This window comes from Leopardus geoffroyi, chromosome C1, assembly GCF_018350155.1.
Source record: "Leopardus geoffroyi isolate Oge1 chromosome C1, O.geoffroyi_Oge1_pat1.0, whole genome shotgun sequence".
NCBI classification, from domain to species: Eukaryota; Metazoa; Chordata; class Mammalia; order Carnivora; family Felidae; genus Leopardus; species Leopardus geoffroyi.
The window spans coordinates 118,771,527-118,777,612 of NC_059328.1; positions in this window are offsets into that span (position 1 = coordinate 118,771,527).

The window sequence follows — 6,086 nt, forward strand, 5'->3', positions numbered from 1 at the left end:
GCTCTACTTAACTCACTTCTGTCCCACAAAACACACTACATAGGTCTTCTGAATTTCATCAGCATCCCTCTTCCCCAGGAGCTAATCTGAGAGAGTGACACCAAATCACACACTTCTCCCAGGTAATACATTATCAGAGACCCTTAATGCCTCGACCCAAGGGTTCTCAACTCTGTCTGCACATGGGAATCATCCAAAGAACTTATTAAAATACAGATTTGCCTGCCTCATTCACCCCAGATCTGGGCGTAATGCCATGGAAGCCGGATTTTTTTTAAAGATTAGTTTCATTTTTTATTACAAATGTAACACATGCTCATAATTTTTGTTGTAAGGTGGCTGGGGAGGGCCTGTGGGGAAACTGAGTCAGCCCTGCCTGGGATGTCCTCTAACTTCAAGATCCTCTTAAGGAAATGTATCATTTGGAAGGGAGGCTTTTCCTTAAACTGTACTGAGAGTGGCTGCCTGCTGATGCGAAAATGCCTCAGTAGAGACCTTAGGTTGTTGTTTTGTTTTTTGATTAATCTCTCTGCCCAACGTGGGACTCAAACTCATGACCCCAACACCAAGAGTTGCACGTTCTACTGATTCAGCCAGCCAGGCTCTCCAAGACCTTAGGTTTTCTTGAGCATTTTTCTTCCTTAGAAGCTAATCTGAATGATCATCTAGAAGGTACTACCACAGCACCAAGATAGCACTACAGGCTACATAGGGGGTTGGCTCCCCTGACCCCCACATTGGTCAAAGGTCAACCATCCTTTAGAGAACTTTGAATACACCCTAGCTCTCTGCAATGCTTTGCTCACTTGAGTATGGGCCTCAGGATACTGTAGGGGACTGTGGGAGGTGAGGCTTATCTGGATGGTTCCTCTGTAGGAACAGAGGAAACAGCAGGCACATCTCAGGGGGACTGTCTTAAGGATGAACCTGTGACTTCACAGAGACAAAAAGACTGGGGAAAGTGTGTGATTTCATTTCCTAGATAATTAAACTAATTAATGTAGTTTCCCACTGAGTAAGTATGTTACCCTCTGGATTTTTGGACTCTTTCAACCTCCTTTCCTTTGGGCAATGTGTTGGTGTGGAGACAAAACTTCCCTCTAGCTCTGGTTCCATCACTACCTCGGTGTGTGATGTTAGATGAGTCTTTTAACCTAACTGGGTACCAGTCCTCTTATCTATGAAATGAGGTGAGGAAGTCAGATGACTTTTAGGATCCTTTCTGGCTTTAAAATACTGGGTTGCAGGATTATGACCATACACAAACTATACAGGAAATTTTTAAAAATTGCCTCTGAATTCAGTTATTTAAAAAACAGGTGGTGGAATCCCATTACCCAAATGGCGTTTCCTATTTACACAGTTGTTTTCCGGACTTGAGTAGCACTTTTCCTTTCAAACCTTTCTATGAGTATGGAGATTTAGAGCATCTGACCTTGATGGCTTGACTTGCTTTCTTCCAGAATTGCCACCACCCCGTCACTTATTTCATGAGGATATTGTCCAATTTAATGCATTGTAATCATGTCTTCTATGCAGATAGGCTTTCACAGAGCACCGTGAAAGGTATGTTAGAAAGCACATGGGTGTTTCTAGAATTGATGCTTGGATTTGAATCCTGCCTCGTGGCAGCCAGGGATTGGGTTGCAAACAGAAACTGTTTCTAGATAACTTTAGCAGAAGAGAAATTTATGTGAGGGGCGGTGGGTAATTCATAGAACAGCCGGATGGTGGGAGGCCCTGACAAAGGAAGTGAGGCACAGTAGAGAAGCTACCTGGGGAGACACCAGCTTGATGAGGTGGGGGGAGTTCTTGTCACTGCACTTCAGGACCACCCCGCGTAACCTCTAACTGAAACTGTGCCTTGGCTTGTCTCCCTTGAGAGGTAAAAAACAAATTTTTAACTTTATTTATTTATTTTGAGACAGAGAGAAAGAGAGAGAGAGCGCACAAGCAGGGTAGTGGCAGAGACAGGGAGAGAGAATTCCCAGTAGGCCCTGTGCCATCAGCACAGAGCCTGATGCAGGGCTCGAACTCAGAACTGTGAGATCATGACCTGAGCTGAGTGAGAACATGTCAGATGCTTAACTGTCTGAACCACCCAGGTGACCCTCAAGAGTTGAAGTTTTGAGCGACCAGAGAATGGAAAGAGGGAATATCTTCCCCTTCAACTTGATTTCCACAGTGGATGGTAGAACCCTCCTCCCACTTATCTTGATGTTTCTGCCAAAAAAACAGTATATCCTCAAGTGGATATCCATCTGCAAAAGAAAAGAACCATGATTCTCACTTTGTATTATATACAAAAATTAAGTCAAGTTGGACCATCGACCTAAATGTAAGTTTCAAAACTTATGAAACTTCTAGAAGAAAGTGTAGCATAAGTATATCCAGATGCCCGATGTTCACCACAATGACAAATGTTCACCACATGGCTCTACCACCTACTACTACCAGCTGAGTGACCTTGGCAAAATGAGAAAGGGGACAACACCCACCTCTGGGGCAGCCATGTGGATTCAATGGGAATGTGGGTAAGACCTCAGCCCAGGGTCTGATGCTGCTCCCCAGCCCCTCTGTGTAGCAGTGTTCTTCTGAGCCTAACCTGAAGCTTGAGCATTCCTGGGTTCCTACACTCCCAGCCTCCAGGTGTCATTCTGACACGAAGGGGGTGTAGCAGGTCTAAGGGGACAGATCATTTTGACACCTCTTGGTTTTTGCAGCTTTGAGAGCCCTGAAATTCACCTTCCTTGGAGGCATGGGTAGTTGTAGAGAGGGCATCTCAGGCACTTGAAAAAGGTTTCTCCTGAGACACCCCCAGGAGCTCCCAAAAATATCTCTGGTGAAACATGTTGGGGATCCCTGGGGGCCTTGTGTCAGAAGGTGGGAGGCATGAGCTATGACACCTGTTAATGTGGATTCATGTGTCCTTCTGGCTGCTGGCGCCTGAGGGAATGTGGGATACACAACGCCCTCTCATTGGATTCTCATGACAACCCTTTGAGATCAGCCAAGCAAAACTAGTAGGCTCATTTTTTTCCCTGCAAGAATCTGAGGCTAACAAAGTACAAGGTACTTGCTGAGGCCACCCAGGTCGGGCCGTGGGGCTCGTTTTCCTGATACTGAGCTCAGCATCCTTTCCACCATCCAACACTTTTTCCTGTGTTGGTACCTCCATTATTAGAACACCTGGATATTCTTAGCTAACAATGGGCGACATAAATAAACGCATGGCCATTTCCCCACATTTCCGCAGAGACCCATGCAGATGGCAGAGCCCTTTCAATGAGTGCACTGCATGAAAAGGCATTTCACAGAGTAGAAAGAGAGCTACAGCATTAATCATCACGGAGCAGCGGAAGCTGGCTTTGCAAGATGAAATGGACTTCAGGCAAGATGGCCATCTTGTGCTTGCTGTCAGGGGACCCCTAGTGACGGAAAGTTAAGGCTGCCATTCCAGGGCCCGAGAACAGAGAACAGGGGCTAACACTCAGTCCCCCAGGGAAAGCACCTTCTGCTGCCGTCCCCCCAGAAACTGGCTTGGAGCTCTGAGTGCTTTATTGGCAGGCAGGATCCGGATCCCGCCTGGCCCCGAGGCCAAGACTAGGGTGGGGGGAGGGGAGGGGTGACTGCCTGGAACTCTCTTTTGCGGTCACTGAGCCAAGGAGGAGGATGAAAAATAGACCCTGGAAGAAAGCAGAGGTCAGAGGCTAAGAGAGACCACTTTTTGGGTCAGGCTGGAAGGCTGTAGAACTGGGGTACAGAGGGATGGTGCCAGGAACCAATCGGGTTGCAGATTAAGGTGAAGAGTCCTTCTTTCATAGGACTCTTGTGTCCAGCAGACAGTAGACGATCAATGACTGTTTGTTGAAGTAATTAATAGTTCAGCAACCACAGAGTCTTTTGGGGTACAGGCGCTTCCTAAAATGGGATGCAGTAGGCAGGGCGGGGCAGGAATTTCTACGTGGTGAGGCCCTTTGAGACCCATAAACTCCAGTGTGGAGGCTTCTCCGCCTCGGAACCCGAGTGACCTACTCACCCACTGGTTTTCACTCTGCCATAGGGGAAACCCGGCCCCCCCCCCCGACAAAGCACAGAACCCCACAGGTGAGGGAACCTGAGCACGCCTTCATTTGTGAGCCAGAAACGGAAAGTAGGCCTTGATGTAGTGCTACGACATTTGAAGCTACAGTCTAGAAAGCATGCTTTAAACGGGGAGAGGGAGGAGAAAGAAAGCTGAGTTTGCTCAGTTACTCAGAAAATTAACAGGTTGACCTTAATCGATTTGTTTAGATGTTGACCGTTAGAGAACAATCTGTACCCTGAGAAACTGTGCACATATTTAGTAACTTTGACTACATGTTTACGATCATGGAAATAGACGGCTGTTTGGGCAGAATGACATGTGCTCAGTGTGAGGTCCAGGCAGCTCTGTTTATCTGAGGTGTGACTTTGGTCATCTGGTCCCTTTGTGTGTGTGTGTGTGGGGGGGTGACAGAAGCTGACCACAGAACCCGCTCCAGCGCCCTGGTGTTGGCTGCTTGGTGCCCAGGCATCCATCTCAGAGCCTTGGTGGATACTGGGTGCTGATGGCTTTAGCGGCCCTCGGGGACGCCCTCTTGGCTGCCTGGGCTCAGTGTCCTTAGCTCTCTCTCAACTCTCATTGCTTCCCTAATTCCACTGTCACAGCAGTCTTTGGAATCCTGTTGGCCTGGCCCACCTCTGGAAGACGGGTCCTCTGGCAGTTGACCTCTGCTTCCCTCTTTTCTCCTTTCCTTCCTTCCCTCCTTCCACGTAAAATGACATGGTTGGACTGGACTGGCTCCACATCCCTTCTTCTTCTAACGACCCTATGGGGCCAAGAAGGTGTCACTGAGATGTCCGGGCAGGGCTCCTTCCAGAAACCACTGAGGCAGGCGTGTGTGGTGAGTCCCCATGCTATGTCCATATGGCTTTTCTCTATAACAAGAGTTGAGATGGCTTTCTGGATACAGTTAGAACACCAAAGGAGTCAGCCAGGGAGCCAAGGAAAATAAGGGCAGGACAGAAGGCAAGTATTCAAGGACCAACTTGCCATGGGAGGGCATGCCCATCAGACTCAGGGCTGTTAGCGAAGTAGATTTGTCATCCTATTCTCTCAGGCTGACAAGCAACTCATTGTTCTCAGAAAACAGCAGCCGCTTCTGGGGAGCTTTCAGCATTTGGGTGTGACAACTTAGAGAGGCTAGTTTGCAGCATCAGGCTCGGGGCCTTCCTCTAGCAAGGAAGAGGGAAGTCGGTCTCCGCAGGGTATTTGTTTTCTGTCGCTGTTATAACAAATCACTACAAATTTAGCAGCTTCAAACAATGCAATTTAGGGCACGTGGGTGGCTCCGTCAGTTAAGGGTCCGACTTCGCCTCAGGTCATGATCTCACGGTTCAGGACTTTGAGCCCCGCATCGGGCTCTGTGCTGACAGCTCAGAGCCTGGAACTTGCTTCGGATTCTGTGTCTCCCTCTCTCTCTCTGCCCCTCCCCCACTCACACTCTGTCTCTTACTCTCAAAAATAAACATTAAAAAAAATTAAACAATGCAATTTATTGTCATATAGTTCCGTGCATCAAAGTCTGACATGGATCCCCACATGACTGCAGGGTCACATACCTTTCTGGAGACTGTAAGAGAGGAACCATTTTCTTGTTCACACAACTGGTGGAACTCAGTTCCATGAGATCTGGGACCCAAGTCTCCTTGCTGGCTGTCAGCTGGGGGCTCTCTCCGATCCATGTACATAGCCCCCCCACACAACAGGAACCGGCAACAGGACTTCTCATGCTCCTGACATGTCTCTCTGACATTTCTTTCACTGTCACATCACTCCTTCTGAGCACAGCTGGGAATGGCGAGTCCTTACTCGTGTGGGTAGGTTAGGTCCACCCAGATTACCCAGCATGATGTCCCCATCTCAAAATCCTAAACCCCATCAGCAAAGTCCCTTTTGCCATGTGAGGTAATATTCGTAGGCCCCAGGGACTAGGGTGTCGACATCTTTGGGGGAGCCATTATTCCAACTCCCATAGTCAGGGTTAGGCTGAGTCACTGACCCT